The 16,412-nt window shown below is 46.3% G+C and overlaps 1 protein-coding gene across 1 annotated transcript in view; it reads left to right on the top strand.

The window, feature by feature from the left end:
- Nucleotides 1–7,293: 7,293 nt before the first annotated feature.
- Nucleotides 7,294–16,412, top strand: part of sipa1l1 (signal-induced proliferation-associated 1 like 1) — a 50,233-nt gene continuing 41,114 nt past the window's right edge. The window contains exon 1 of the mRNA XM_047022137.1: nt 7,294–7,503. The gene's annotated coding sequence lies outside the window, so the exon portion shown is untranslated. The remainder of the gene's footprint in view (nt 7,504–16,412) is intronic.

Raw genomic sequence — 16,412 nt, 5'->3', positions numbered from 1 at the left:
AATCCCATCAAACCGTGGCCATCTCCTACCCAACCATTGGCCAATCCATCTACTCTCTCCTCTTGTTTGCTTGGTGACAGATGGAAAAACAAAAACAACTGAAACGTCTCCTTAGGATAGACAGAAAAATACTTTTTATGCAGTATTTGGGGAAATGTGGTGGGGGTTGATGGAGAAGATCTGAATTTGCGAGCGTACGAATGGGGTTGGTTAGCGTGGGCAGGTGTACATACTGCAAGTATGTCTGCGTTTGTGCTGGGGGTCGGGGTGGGGGTTTGGGATGGGGTGGGGGGGGTCTTCAAGGCACAGAGTGCTGTGATGTCATCCTCCCACCTCTCCGCTGTGCTTTCACACCAGCGTGAGTCACCCCCGCTCCAGCTCCTCAGAGCTCAGGGAGGTGTGCACTGCGGAATGCCAAGCAGAGCAGGAAGCGTCTGCGTGCTTTCTCCTCTCTCCTGTCTGTTCTCTCTCCTAGCTGTTCTCCTCTCTCCTGTCTGTTCTCTCTCCTAGCTGTTCTCTCTCCTAGTTGTTCTCCTCTCTCCTGTCGGTTCTCTCTCCTAGCTGTTCTCTCTCCTGTCTGTTCTCTCTCCTAGCTGTTCTCTCTCCTAGCTGTTCTCTCTCCTGTCTGTTCTCTCTCCTAGCTGTTCTCTCTCTTGTCTGTTCTCTCTCCTAGCTGTTCTCTCTCCTGTCTGTTCTCTCTCCTAGCTGTTCTCCTCTCTCCTGTCGGTTCTCTCTCCCAGCTGTTCTCCTCTCTCCTTTCTGTTCTCTCTCCTGTCTGTTCTCTCTCCTAGCTGTTCTCCTCTCTCCTGTCGGTTCTCTCTCCTGTCTGTTCTCTCTCCTAGCTGTTCTCCTCTCTCCTTTCTGTTCTCTCTCCTGTCTGTTCTCTCTCCTGTCTGTTCTCTCTCCTAGCTGTTCTCCTCTCTCCTTTCTGTTCTCTCTCCTGTCTGTTCTCTCTCCTAGCTGTTCTCCTCTCTCCTTTCTGTTCTCTCTCCTGTCTGTTCTCTTTCCTAGCTGTTCTCCTCTCTTCTGTCTGTTCTCTCTCCTAGGTGTTCTCTCTCCTGTCTGTTCTCTCTCCTAGCTGTTCTCCTCTCTCCTGTCGGTTCTTTCTCCCAGCTGTTCTCCTCTCTCCTTTCTGTTCTCTCTCCTGTCTGTTCTCTCTCCTAGCTGTACTCCTCTCTCCTTTCTGTTCTCTCTCCTGTCTGTTCTCGTTCCTAGCTGTTCTCCTCTCTTCTGTCTGTTCTCTCTCCTAGGTGTTCTCTCTCCTATCTGTTCTCTCTCCTGTCTGTTCTCTCTCCTGTCTGTTCTCTCTCCTGTCTGTTCTCTCTCCTAGCTGTTCTCCTCTCTCCTTTCTGTTCTCTCTCCTGTCTGTTCTCTCTCGTAGCTGTTCTCCTTTCTCCTTTCTGTTCTCTCTCCTGTCTGTTCTCTCTCCTGTCTGTTCTCTCTCCTAGCTGTTCTCCTCTCTCCTTTCTGTTCTCTCTCCTGTCTGTTCTCTCTCCTAGCTGTTCTCCTCTCTCCTTTCTGTTCTCTCTCCTGTCTGTTCTCTCTCCTAGTTGTTCTCCTCTCTCCTGTCGGTTCTCTCTCCTAGCTGTTCTCTCTCCTGTCTGTTCTCTCTCCTAGCTGTTCTATCTCCTAGCTGTTCTCTCTCCCAGCTGTTCTCCTCTCTCCTGTCTGTTCTCTCTCCCAGCTGTTCTCTCTCCTGTCTGTTCTCTCTCCTAGCTGTTCTCTCTCCTAGCTGTTCTCTCTCCTGTCTGTTCTCTCTCCTAGCTGTTCTCTCTCTTGTCTGTTCTCTCTCCTAGCTGTTCTCTCTCCTGTCTGTTCTCTCTCCTAGCTGTTCTCCTCTCTCCTGTCGGTTCTCTCTCCCAGCTGTTCTCCTCTCTCCTTTCTGTTCTCTCTCCTGTCTGTTCTCTCTCCTAGCTGTTCTCTTCTCTCCGTTCTGTTCTCTCTCCTGTCTGTTCTCTTTCCTAGCTGTTCTCCTCTCTCCTGTCTGTTCTCTCTCCTGTCTGTTCTCTCTCCTGTCTGTTCTCTCTCCTCGCTGTTCTCCTCTCTCCTGTCTGTTCTCTCTCCTAGCTGTTCTCCTCTCTCCTAGCTGTTCTCTCTCCTGTCTGTTCTCTCTCCTAGCTGTTCTCCTCTCTCCTGTCGGTTCTCTCTCCTAGCTGTTCTTTCTCCTGTCTGTTCTCTCTCCTGTCTGTTCTCTCTCCTGTCTGTTCTCTCTCCTGTCTGTTCTCTCTCCTAGCTGTTCTCCTCTCTCCTTTCTGTTCTCTCTCCTGTCTGTTCTCTCTCCTAGCTGTTCTCCTCTCTCCTTTCTGTTCTCTCTCCTGTCTGTTCTCTCTCCTGTCTGTTCTCTCTCCTAGCTGTTCTCCTCTCTCCTTTCTGTTCTCTCTCCTGTCTGTTCTCTCTCCTAGCTGTTCTCCTCTCTCCTTTCTGTTCTCTCTCCTGTCTGTTCTCTTTCCTAGCTGTTCTCCTCTCTTCTGTCTGTTCTCTCTCCTAGGTGTTCTCTCTCCTGTCTGTTCTCTCTCCTAGCTGTTCTCCTCTCTCCTGTCGGTTCTTTCTCCCAGCTGTTCTCCTCTCTCCTTTCTGTTCTCTCTCCTGTCTGTTCTCTCTCCTAGCTGTTCTCCTCTCTCCTTTCTGTTCTCTCTCCTGTCTGTTCTCTTTCCTAGCTGTTCTCCTCTCTTCTGTCTGTTCTCTCTCCTAGGTGTTCTCTCTCCTATCTGTTCTCTCTCCTGTCTGTTCTCTCTCCTGTCTGTTCTCTCTCCTGTCTGTTCTCTCTCCTCGCTGTTCTCCTCTCTCCTGTCTGTTTTCTCTCCTAGCTGTTCTCCTCTCTCCTAGCTGTTCTCTCTCCTGTCTGTTCTCTCTCCTAGCTGTTCTCCTCTCTCCTGTCGGTTCTCTCTCCTAGCTGTTCTTTCTCCTGTCTGTTCTCTCTCCTGTCTGTTCTCTCTCCTGTCTGTTCTCTCTCCTAGCTGTTCTCCTCTCTCCTTTCTGTTCTCTCTCCTGTCTGTTCTCTCTCCTAGCTGTTCTCCTTTCTCCTTTCTGTTCTCTCTCCTGTCTGTTCTCTCTCCTGTCTGTTCTCTCTCCTAGCTGTTCTCCTCTCTCCTTTCTGTTCTCTCTCCTGTCTGTTCTCTCTCCTAGCTGTTCTCCTCTCTCCTTTCCGTTCTCTCTCCTGTCTGTTCTCTCTCCTAGTTGTTCTCCTCTCTCCTGTCGGTTCTCTCTCCTAGCTGTTCTCTCTCCTGTCTGTTCTCTCTCCTAGCTGTTCTCTCTCCTAGCTGTTCTCTCTCCCAGCTGTTCTCCTCTCTCCTGTCTGTTCTCTCTCCCAGCTGTTCTCTCTCCTGTCTGTTCTCTCTCCTAGCTGTTCTCTCTCCTAGCTGTTCTCTCTCCTGTCTGTTCTCTCTCCTAGCTGTTCTCTCTCTTGTCTGTTCTCTCTCCTAGCTGTTCTCTCTCCTGTCTGTTCTCTCTCCTAGCTGTTCTCCTCTCTCCTGTCGGTTCTCTCTCCCAGCTGTTCTCCTCTCTCCTTTCTGTTCTCTCTCCTGTCTGTTCTCTCTCCTAGCTGTTCTCCTCTCTCCGTTCTGTTCTCTCTCCTGTCTGTTCTCTTTCCTAGCTGTTCTCCTCTCTCCTGTCTGTTCTCTCTCCTGTCTGTTCTCTCTCCTGTCTGTTCTCTCTCCTCGCTGTTCTCCTCTCTCCTGTCTGTTCTCTCTCCTAGCTGTTCTCCTCTCTCCTAGCTGTTCTCTCTCCTGTCTGTTCTCTCTCCTAGCTGTTCTCCTCTCTCCTGTCGGTTCTCTCTCCTGTCTGTTCTCTCTCCTGTCTGTTCTCTCTCCTGTCTGTTCTCTCTCCTAGCTGTTCTCCTCTCTCCTTTCTGTTCTCTCTCCTGTCTGTTCTCTCTCCTAGCTGTTCTCCTCTCTCCTTTCTGTTCTCTCTCCTGTCTGTTCTCTCTCCTGTCTGTTCTCTCTCCTAGCTGTTCTCCTCTCTCCTTTTTGTTCTCTCTCCTGTCGGTTCTCTCTCCTAGCTGTTCTCCTCTCTCCTTTCTGTTCTCTCTCCTGTCTGTTCTCTTTCCTAGCTGTTCTCCTCTCTTCTGTCTGTTCTCTCTCCTAGGTGTTCTCTCTCCTGTCTGTTCTCTCTCCTGTCTGTTCTCTCTCCTGTCTGTTCTCTCTCCTCACTGTTCTCCTCTCTCCTGTCTGTTCTCTCTCCTAGCTGGTCTCCTCTCTCCTAGCTGTTGTCCTCTCTCCTATCTGTAGTCATCGTCTCCTTCTGAAAAGATCATCCCGCGAGTACAAGTTAAAGACTTCCCCCTTCCTCCGGTGTAACTCCTCACATGAGAGGGGACTGAGTTCTGTTCCATTCCGCAAACTGGATCCTAAGAGCTAAATAAGTCCTTAAGAGCTCTGAGCTATGATTTGTTTGGATTTTTTACCAAGATGTGGATAAAAAGAAATGCTGAAATGATAGGAATTGGTTCATTAATCTTTCTCTCTTCTTCTTCCCCTCTCTCTCTCTCTCTCTCTCTCTCTCTCTCTCTCTCTCTCTCTCTCTCTCTCTCTCTCTCTCTCTGTCTCCCTGCTTAAGACAATGGACCTGAAGTTGTGTAAGATCACGATAATGAAATTAGTCATTGAACTTAGGGACTTCAGGTGCAAAAACAATCATCTAACCTAATCATAGTCCTTCCATTGCATAACTTGTATGCAATACAGTCATGACGTGGCTGCTAACCCATTGACAGATACACCCATACAATTCACACACACACACACACGCACACACACACCGTACAGATACACGCACAGACACACAGATAGTAAATCATTTATGACATACATTCTTCTTTGACGTCTCTTTTCAACATCTATCCTGGCAGCAAAAGTTTAGGTTCTTGGGTATAAGTATAAAGCATGTTTAAATAAAGGTGATTGTTTAAGGTTTGTTTATTTACCTCCAATTGCTGCAAGCTAACTGAGTCAGACCCAATGATGTGCCTCAAGTTACAGTAATGATTTACTTCTGAACATGTGAAGAGGGAGGCCTGTCTTCATATTGTATACATCCTCCTGAGACCCTGACAACTCACTGTTTTGGACATTGGAAACTTTGCAGTCATACTGCCCTATGTGGGCTTTCTAACAATGTCCAACAATGTGAACTTCCTCAGGAATAGCCATGTCATTGTAGTTAGTTAATTGAGTTACAGATGAATTACTATTTAAAAAATCTGACAACTGTGTTGTGGCGTTTATTTTCCTTTGAACATGTTTACGAGTGAAATCCTAATACTTCTGTAAAATGTAAACATTTAAAACAATGTTTGGTTTCCCAGGTTCCATGAGTATTCAGTATAAAGATATCAGAGTTCTGCTCTTCTTTTTGTCAGATTTTCTACTATATATGATTAACTAGGACATGTGCATGTGGTCAATGGACTCATTGAGACACCAAATCAAGCTGCGTCTAATTTCAAATGGGGCAACTGAACCAACAGAATAATCATCAACTGGTTCTGTCTTCGTCAACAGAATGAAATATCCCGCTCAAACCTCTCTGATTGTACTGCATGCAAAACACAAAGCTCGAACAAGTGCATCTGATGTAGTCTATTTTCAGAACACACTGTATGCATTACGCCCCTCAGTGTGGGAAACAAAGACCTTGTGTATGTGAAAGCAACTTGTGTCCTTTATTCATGTCAATCTCTATTAGTGTAGGAGCGTTGCTCTTGTGGAACTATGTGAATGGAGTCCATTATTCTCATTCCTCTGCATTGAGGGGCGACCTTGACCAGGAATGCCACTGCATGAGATCACTCTTTGGTGAACGTGGTCAATATCACAGTTCAAACTGAAACACAACTTTCTTGCTATCTCTTCTATTACTTTAGACTTGTTGGCTCCATTGTATTAACATATGTAAAAGCTGTCCAAGTTGGACCTGTTTGTCACGTTGTGCATTGGCTACAAAGTGATTGTGCTATACAAACTTTTTCCCAGAAGTGGTGATGGATTAGCAGGCAATGAGAAAGGGATTATGGTCCAAGAATGGTTTTTACCTCTGGATTGTTTTAATAAACCATTAATGTATTTGGGAGATGGTGGTTTTGGGGGGAAGGAGGGGGGGGGGGGGGGTATTTGTGCAGGATTAGAGAATGGTAAAACATAGAAAGTAACTCTGTACTTTAAAATCTCATAATACCGAAAGAAAATGAAATCACTTTGTGGAGAGTTCTTCTTCCTGTCATCTATTTAGATACACCAGACTGAAAAAGTGACAATTTCCTGCCAAACAAACAAGGATACACTGCAGCAGGTCTTTGAGATGGACCTTTAATACTTTAATCCTCACACCTATACCCAGCAAGGCTAAACCAATTATTTATCATAATCCTGGAGAGATGGTGTTTCCAAAGAACAATAAAAAACACCCACACAAACATGCCCCTTGATAGTTTGGAGTGGGCGTTGGAAATATGCACAGTGATTCTGAAGTATACTGCTCTTAATGAGGGTAATCTGTCTCCAATTGTCTTTATTAGATTATTATGTAATCTCGCTTGACATTCTGGAATAATGGTAACAGCAGAGGGAAGTACAGAGCTATATGGATAATGTATATGCCTGTCTTTTCAGTCAGGACTGATAAGACTTGGAAAATGGATACGGAGGGGGAGGAAAGAAAGAGAATAAAGGAGAAGGAAATAGAGAGTGAGTCAGAGACTGAGAGAGAATATCTGCAAGAGAGGGAGGGAGATAGATAGACAAGGGTAAGAAGAGAGAGGGAGGGGTGTAGTGAGAGAGAGAGACAGATAGAGAGAGAGAGACAGAGAGCCTATGATGTAAAATTCCATCTCTCTTACATTCGGTCTTGTGAATTTTAATTTTTTTATTTACTCATAACTCTGGTGTATACATCTATATATCTGTTGAATTACAATGTATGAATACAGTAACCTTAAAGTCTGCATTATTCATCTATACAGCACTTCCATATGTGCTCTCTCTGCTTAATGAAAATACTACAATGATTGTGATCAGAAGACAAGATGTGTGAAAGACAGCAGAGTGGTTAATATAACCAAGAATTGACGATTTCTTTCTTTGTAAACAGTGCAGTAATTGCACCAACACCAGTTGCACGCATATTCCTTGCTGCGTAGTGGTTTATCTGAAGCAGTTGTCAGAGCAACGGTTTCCCATCCTTTTACAATCGGGTTCCATTCTATCCTGCTCATCGCGATAGGGGAGCCGCGGAGGGTTGCATTGCAGTGACCTCATCTCATCCACCCAGCAGCTGCGAAGCAAGGCGGAGCGACTGGCTGTAACTTTGAATGAACTTAGTAGTTGAACAATCGCGAAGCGGACGCTGGAGTTAACGGCGAAAGGGAGACTATTTGGAGGTTTTGTGAGAGAATTTCCAAGAGTCAGCCTTGAATTGTTTAAAAAACGTGACAGTGTTTTAGCATCTCGCTGTCTGGGATCTCGTTGCGTTTTCACTCATCTACCAAAAACGTCTGAAAGGTGCCAAAAGGTGAGCTTTCACGGAAGTTTAGGTTAGAATTGTCCTGCTTGTCATGCATGCACAGCTAAGTGACTATCTCGGTAAGATCACCCAACTTTGTGTGAGAATGAAACGGGTAAACCTTTATTGTGAAGTATGTGGATTTATTCTAACGGAGAAGTCACTTGAATGAAATAAGCAACGTTCTTAAATGTTCTCAGATAGATAAAGTTGAGGACGTGCCTGTCTGTACAGATTGTAACCTGATTATCGCATTTTGGAATTACTGTAGCTTGTAGCTAGCTAGCTAGTTTGCCTGTGAGCGCGCGATCTGTCCGATTTTCTGAATCCAACCAGATGGAAAATCAAGCTGTCTATCTAGCCACGAGCTAGTTAGCCAGCAAACCATGTTGTGACACTGTTGCATTTCCTTTACCTAGTCATTACTCCTTATCTAGCTTAGTAGTTTCTTCCTGTGATTGCACCTCATATCTTGGCTCCTGCCATCTCTAACTATCTAGCTCGACGAGCACGCGTTTTGGATGCCTGTGCACAGATTCGGATACCTTGAGGAGCAGCATGAGAAGTTTGTAGCTAGCAAGGCGAGAATGTCCCTTTCCAGAAACAAATCTTTATGCTGTACATGTTTGACAACAAATGACGGTATTTGTCATCGTATTTTTTGTTTTGACTTGACAGCCGTTTTGAAAAATATCGTCCATACATGTTTGTCTAAAGTTTATCCTACGTTGTTGTCAGTCACACAGCAATTAAACAGCACCGCTGCTTCAATATTGAAACAGGAAAGAAACGATCAGATAATGGAATCACCGATTGTTTGGTACCTGTCAACTGGCATTATAATTATAGGCAGTGGCTTCTTTAAATTCCTTTCTATACTTATTATGTCAAATGTTTAGTAGCCTCACCTGGTCGATTATGAGATTGCATGTTCGCCAAATGTAGATATTTAAAATGTATAGATTGATCAGTTAGCGCCATTTCCTGTCATACACCAGTAGTGTATGTGAAGGTATGGTTGTTCTATGAATCGGTGTTCCATGGCCCTGCAGGGTGTACTGGAGGTGTTGTTCTGTGTGGTTGGTCAGACACGACTGCGGACACTTGTGATTGAGTGTTGGTCTTCTAAGGAGTTTTGGACTCGCTGGTGCCGGTGTTCCGGGTTAAAATGACAACAGATGCCTTCTCTCGGTGTGTGTGTGTGTGTGTGATCATCCTGACCACAATTATCATTGTCAGTGGACCTCCTGTGAATGTTCTGTCGTCTGTGTATTATTTCTGGTTCATCTACCTATGGAGTGTCCCTAGGCAACCAGTCATCTCTCAGTGGGGCGGGAGGAGGGGGTACTAACACACACAGATGGGGGATTAGGATAAATTGTCAGGAGACCTTATTAGTATTTACTTAGTGGTGGTTATTGGTCAGTTTGTCTAGTCTGGGTAAAGTGAAGCACAATAAAAATACATTGCATTCATTTTGGTTTAATAGCTTGCTGTGAATCTCGCAGTGTCAAAATCGAATTAGCACGTAAACACCTCATGTTCTCGGGCCTCCTGCCCATGGATGCCGAGGCTGTGCAGATCTGGAGGCAGTGTCGCATTTCAATAATAAGTAGCCTATTAAGAGGGAATGTGTAGGTGGATGCGCACATGTTGTGCAACATGTAGTTAGAGAAGGGAGAGGAGAGCAGACCCGAGAACGCCTGTGTGGGTGATTGACAGATGAAGGATTATCAAGTGTCTTTTCAGATGTAGAGCGGCTGGAACATTTCTAAAGGTAATTCAAGATTAAGCGGGTGCCGGCCGAGATTAAATAGTTGTGAAAGGCAAGGCTCTGTCTAGCTCCAACCTGTCTGTAGTTTGGTCATTTCTTTCCACCTTGCCTTACCCATGTTCAGCAAGGGGGAAAAAAAACAGTAAATAAATCTTAATTCCTCGTCCACTTCTCTGACCAAGCAGAGATCCTTCTTACTTAAAGACGAAGAGATGGATCTAGGACAGCGAGAGAAGGTTTTTTGGCAGTGCGTTCACAGAACGAGAAACTAACTGGCTCTCGCAAAGTCAGGAAAAAGAGGAATTTTCAGTCTTGCTGCATCTCCCCGGCCGTCACTTCCCCTTCCCAGCTAGCTCCTCACACAGCTCTGAGAGGATCAGAAACTCTCTCAAACACCCACCCCCTCGGATCTCTCTAGCTACACCCCTTCCCCCCTCTCCTCCCCCTCACTCCTCCCCCCTCCTTCACTCCATTCCTTCTCCATCACCATTTTCACCCTCTCCCGCAAGCTCCCTAGCTTGCTCTCACCTCTTCCTTTCTTTAGTAGAGCCAGGCTTGGGCTGACATCCAAATAAACTCTTCTCTCCCTCTTCTCTCCTCCTCAAAGAAAGGGGTTTGGTACATTATCTGGCAGTTCTCGCTAACAGGTGATTGAGATGTCTGTTGTTAGGCTGTGTTTTCATGGAAGTTGCAGAAAGAATTCTGAGGGAGAAGGCACACAGGTATGGGAGAATACCTGCAGGCGTTGCAGGATAATCAGATGGTCGATGATTTCTAGTCTTACTTACATTTAATCATTTAGCAGACACTCTTATCCAGAGTGACTTACAGTAAGTACAGGGACATTCCCCCTGAGGCAAGTAGAGGGAATTGTCTTGCCCAAGGACACAATGTCATTTCGCACTGCTGGGAATCGAACCGACAACCTTCTGATTAATAGCCCTAACCGCTCAGCCATCAGACCCCCTACTTCCCACTCTCCCGTCATTTGGAGGGAGCATGGTCGAGCCCCTATTGAAGCAGGGCACTTTGTCAGAAGGGATGGATCTAAGGAGAAGATGCTGGAAATTGATTCAATTAGAAAATCAATTCACTTGCGGGAAAAAAAAGAAGAATTTTTACCGTTGTTCTTTATTATTGACCAGCCTTCAAGAAACTGTTGAAGCCTCATCAAATATTTGAATGTGTTTTGAAAGATAATTTCGGATTTAATGAATGGGATCAGTATATGCATCCTAAACGAAATAAATATATGAAAATAATTTGTTATGATAAGAGTTATCTGGTTCATATTTCATCTTTTAATACATTTGACGACATAATCTGTTAGGCAACCTCTAAATAATGCATCAACATTTATTGAAATCCTGTTCCTCATTGTTGAACTTTATATCGACACAAAACAAGTGTATTTATCACTTTAACTTCTAGCAAAGAAGTAAAGAAGTAAAGAAACAGGCTAAAAAAAGGAACATTACTAATCTCTTTCTCTCTTTTCCCTCTTTCTCTCTTTCTCTCTCATCCCATGGTGAAGAAACAGTCTAATTAGGGCGGGGAGAGAGGATTATGGCAGATGAAAGGGAAACAGATATGGAAAAAAGGCATAGATTTTCAGTTGTGACAGACTAGCGAGAAATCTATAAAAAAACACAACCAAACAATAAGTAGGCTGGCAAATCCAAGCAGAAAAAAACAGATGGAACAGCCTGTACAGATGGGGCCCAGAGAGAACAGTCCTGATGATTTTAAACTGGAATCTAATCAGCTTTTGGCACAGAAAGGTTCTCAAAACAGTACTGAACAACAAGCACACAGCTCTCATAATCCAACATAGCCCTGAAGTTACAATGTACTTCGTATTATTGTAAATCGGGCAGATATGTTTTATTTGATTTTATTAATAGATTTCATATTGGCTCAGAGGGAGATTGTTCCGACTTTCAACCAAAGCCAGCGATGTAAGCCAATTTATTGCTGTCATTCCAGAACCATATTGCAATAATCAAGGTTGATCTCCCAAGAATTGTTTCCCAATATGGTTAATCAGTTCGTTTTTTTGTTGTTGTGGACTCCATTCTCAGCAAAGGATACTCTCAACCTCCCCCCCAGTCAGTCTGCTCAGCCCAAAAATGAAAGAGTTGACAAATTTTGTAAGTCTTTAAATCCCTGAATGTAGCCTGTTTGCAGCATTGCTGAAATTCCCACCAACTGCCTCTGGCTCACCATCTGTTTGTACTCCAGACAGACAGAACTCTAAAATCAGCAGAGATGTTTTCTTGCCTGCCAGATTCCACCCTCGGTAGCTAGCATGGTGACCCTCGGTAACTAGCATGGTGACCCTCGGTAGCTAGCACGGTGACACTCGGTAGCTAGCACGGTGACACTCGGTAGCCAGCACAGTGACACCGTAGCTAGCATGGTGACCCTCTGTAGCTAGCATGGTGACCCTCTGTAGCTAGCATGGTGACACTTGGTAGCTAGCATGGTGACCCTTGGTAGCTAGCATGGTGACACTCTGTAGCTAACATGGTGACTTGGTAGCTAGCATGGTAACACTCTGTAGCTAGCAGGGTGACTCTCGGTAGCTAGCATGGTGACACTCTGTAGCTAGCATGGTGACTAAAATCTTTGTAGTTTTTTCCACCGGCTCTCAAGACAAGAATTAGTAATAGAAGTGCTTGGAATTACGCAAGGATGCGCTTGTTAATCGCCTCTTTGTTTCTCTGCGCCTTTTGGCTGCGGCCTAAATTTCATGCGATAATAAGTCTGAAAGTGTGCAAGGATGAGAGATGTGACAGTTCAGGACCCTGAGTCAGTTTCCGGCTGGTTTTGTTTGTGGCCTCGGGAGGTTATTACAGTGAATCTAGTTCTGGTTTTTGTCTACAGACAGTGTTTGTATATTTATATGATGTTGTTTTCCCACAGGGCTCAGTTTGTGCTGCTCTTTTCTACTTTAGCTACTCTGTTGCACTCTTACACACTCTGGTTCATGGTTTCTCGTTGTTGTGGCACTTGACAATAATCAGGAAAAACAAATGGGCAATTCTAAAAGGATTGTCTTTATGATGTAAATCACTTTCTTGGAAAATTTGCCAGTTGATCTTGTAAATTCTTGACTGGAGTGCTATTGTTAATTATTCATTGTTAAATCTTGGAGGACTTCTCTCTCAACAGCCATAGCTTGAATAGGATTGCAGGGTTTATACAGGATTTACATTGGATGATGTTTCTGGATGATATTCCAAATATTTGTAACCTATCAATTTCTATACGGCCATTGATTGTGTTGTGCAATGTGTTGAGTCACCCAGTTAGCCATTGTGCTCATCGGCGAATCACCAACATTCAAGACTTGTGAAAGTGGTGCAGGGAACATTCGTACACCATCTATTTCTGATCCCATCTCCCCATGTCAGCTGTCACAGGGCAGAGGAGACAGGGATGATGAGGGGGAGGTCAGGGGTTGGGACCTTCAGGGGTTGGGGCCTTCGCCTGACAGTTCTGATAAGGGGTTCCGAACTTCACTTAAACAGACCCCGCGCTGTAGCAAGACACGAGCCCAAGAGTCAAACATCATCACAGGTCACCCCCCCCCCCCCCCCCCCCTGTATTAACGAGCCTCCTTGATGTGCTCTCTTCTCAGCACCTGTTTCCCCCTTGTTTTTCCATCTCCCTCCTTCACTCTCTTTCCTCTACACCTCTCTCTCCCTCGCTCTCTTTCACCCTCCCCCCCCCCCTCCTCCCAGAGGCCCCGTGGATGTTCCACCACTACCTCGGCCAAAACCAAGAAGACTGTGACTTCCTCCTAATCTGATCCATGATGGATTGCGGAGCCTCCCGCTCTCCCTGCCAGCGTTACTAATGCCGCCTGCTTGGGAATCCTGATTTACTGATTGTAGCCTGAGCTCTTGGCTGACCCTCTGATACTCTTCCCGCCTCAGAGCCACGCGGTGTCAAACACTGCCAGGGAATACGCTGACTCCAGATTACTCCCTGCTTTGCACTCAGCTGGTGAACGGTCAGAGCTCTGCTGGGTTTTTTTTGGGGGGGGGGGGGGGGGGGGGGGGGGGGGGGGGACATTTAGGTATAAACGATCACCATAGTAGCAAGTCAAGACTTCAGTTCATGGGGGCGGTGTGTGAATACGAAGCAACTTGTATCCAGAGAAGTGACATCATGACCAGACAGTGACATCTGGTTTGCAGGTGTTTGCGGTGAGAACATCGGAGGTGGAGGGAAATCTTTTGCGGTCTGCCACAATACATCCGTTAGACGTTGTAGAACTGTTTTCGTCAGATGGGCTGCGCCTCTCTGCATCGCCTCTCTCCCTGAACTGCTCCTCGCCATGATTCTCCCATTTAGTCTTCTCAGAGATTTCTGAGGGTTTTCTTTGGCTTCTTTGAGGGTTACGATTGGTTGTGTTGGTGCTGGCCTGTGGGCATCTGTGATGCCCTCTGTGACAGTGCTTGGAAAAATAAAGCTGGTCTTGATTTTGAAGCATCCTCAGTTTTGTTTGTGAGGGCTTCTCCACCACAAGGCCATGGTTCCACCAGCACAGCTTAATGAGGGCTCTTCTGCCTCCTCCTCTGTCCTTCCCAGACAATGTCTGTGGACCAACAGGACACTGGCCGACAGTGGAATGCGTGAGAGACCTATGCCAACACAATAGAGGTGACCTCATCGTTTTCAACTTATGCTAAGCTGGGCGCTCTGAAGAACAATGAGATCTGCATGCACCAACAGTCGTTTTCCTCGCTCCCTGCCCCTCCCTGGGAGTGTTTGTGTGTTTCTCTGCCACTCCACCAGAAACATGAACAGGGCTGTACCTGGTTAATGGTTAACCTGAAGCATTCAAACAGATAGTCTTTTTGAGTGTCTGCTTTAAGACGGTGAAGACCCGGCAAACTCCAGATAACTTCCTGATTTTGTACAAGGCTGAGACTGGCTGTGACCTCTGCCTTTGCACGCCTCCTTCATGCCTTCTTCATGGGACCTGTTGCCTCCGCTTGCTTCCTCCCTCTCTCTCCTTCTCTCCCTCTCCTTCACTCTTTACCCCCCTTCTCTCTAGCCTTCCCTCCCTCCTTTCCCCCGCTCTCTCCCTCCTTTCCCTCCTCTCTCTTTCTCTTTCCCTCTCCCTCTTTCCCTCTCTCTCCCTCCACCTGTGTTCTGCGATGATGTGGAGGACTGAATCACTCAGACCAGCGATGCTGCCTCGTTACCCAATCACTCATCTGAAGAGGGCCGCTCCGCAGCACTCGAGTGCTTAAACGGCCATCAAGAACTGGATCCCGCCGCCATGTGCTTTTCATCCTTGGCGGTGGCGTCGTGACGGCTCTCAAAACATCACCAGTTTTACCCAGCGGCTGCGAGGTAGTTGATGGACACCTGGAAGGAAGTCGCGAGCTCTGGTTGTTACACAAGATGTGATTCCCTGCTTTTTAAGCTGCTGTTTGTCATTAGAAAATCAGGAGAGTGTCCCCATGTTACTAATGAAATGGTAGAGCCCGATTTGGCACAGGGTTGGTTTGAATGAAGAGACTGCCTGGAAGTCTCTCCTTGTGACTGCTGGTTGGAACTCTTTTCCTGTGGTAAATAAGAGCCGGTTGAATAAGAGCTGAAATGGATTAATGTCCCTCTTCTGTCTGTTTACATCTCTGCTGGCCTGAATTACTGTAAAGAAAACAGTCCTTTCTGGGTCAAGTTTCAGAGGCCACCATCAAAACCAGTGGCATGTGTTTGGGGGTCAGCAAATGTCTATAGCTATACAGTATATACAGTGTAACATTATGTTTCAATGCAAGGAAGGGGCATGGGGTTGATGAGGAAGGCTTCTGGACCTCACCACTGGGCTGTAAACCAGGCCTCTGTATTGACACAAGGTGCTGACTGTGTGCAGTAATCTCCCGATGCCTGAGTCAGGCTCTATAGACATTCTGTTGTGTGTATATAAAAGCTCTAATACTTGGGAGAGTCAGGAACGGGCAGATATAGCAAAGTGCTGATACTGGATATCCTAACAGGCAGAAGAGAGGCAGCTATACATTAAAATGTAGGCAGTGGGGCTCCGGAAAAGATGAGATATCTTCTAGAGTTTCAGTCCCAAAGGCTAGTTATCTGTGTGCTGTCTGTCTCTGTGTATCTCTGAGTTCTCTTTCTCCTTGTAACCCCCCCCCCCTCTCTCTCTCTCTGTCTCTGTCTCTCTCTCTTTCTCTGTCTCTGTCTCTCTCTCTCTCTCTCTCTCTCTCTCTCTCTCTCTCTCTCTCTCTCTCTGTGTGTTACTCCCCCCTCTCTCTCTCTCTCTGTTTCTCTCTATCTGTTCTCCCCCCCCCCTCCCTCCCCCTCAGCAGACAGAGCTATCTCTGAGAGTCTCTCTCCTGGCCGTAGAGCTCTCTGCTGAAGCGTTAGTGACTAGCTGCACACCTCTGCCTGTGATTAGCCAGCGCTGCGTTGGGGAGGGAGGGAGGGAGGGAGAGGGGGGAGGGAGGATGGCCATGATGAGGGCTTGCGGGGGTGGTGCTGGAGTGTTGCGTAATAGCAGAACAGCCCAGCTGTGTTAGTGTGTAGTACCAGACTGCCATGTTCCCTTCACCCTCTCTGTGTGGGTTCGGCTGATGAAACCTAACTCGGGAAGATCAGATTAAATCCTTTTTAATGATGTAACCTACGTAGACAACGCTGATGTGGTGCTCTTGCTTTTAAAGGTTAGGGTCAAGCTAACACGAAATACAGCAAAATGGCCAATGCCGACATTGGAGCAGGTGAGAAAAGAAAAGTAGCAATCCCCTGGTATTTGTCAAAACGGCGTTGCCACGGCAACGGAGTTGTTGTGGAGTCAGAATCCTGCCTGTGTAATGATAGTGTTTTAAAGACAGTAATTAGACAGACGTGTCCCTCGGCGCTGAGCTGAACGCTGCCTCCAGCACGCTGCCTCCAGCACGCTGCCTCCAGCACGCTGCCTCCAGCACGCTGCCTCCAGAAACTCCACAAACAATAGCCTTCCGTTTCTCTTTAGTTTTTTCGTTTTTTTTTTCCGTAGTTTCTCTTTTTCCTCTGCCATCGTGGGGAGGTTGGTGTGCTGAGCGATGGTGGGATTGAGGCAGAGAGAGGGGCAGAGAGAGGGGCAGAGAGAGGGGGGCAGAGAGAG

This window comes from Hypomesus transpacificus, chromosome 6 (genome assembly GCF_021917145.1).
Source record: "Hypomesus transpacificus isolate Combined female chromosome 6, fHypTra1, whole genome shotgun sequence".
In the NCBI taxonomy this organism is placed as follows: Eukaryota; Metazoa; Chordata; class Actinopteri; order Osmeriformes; family Osmeridae; genus Hypomesus; species Hypomesus transpacificus.
The sequence above is the reverse complement of the archived record's forward strand: the minus strand, read 5'-3'. Positions and strand labels throughout refer to the sequence as shown.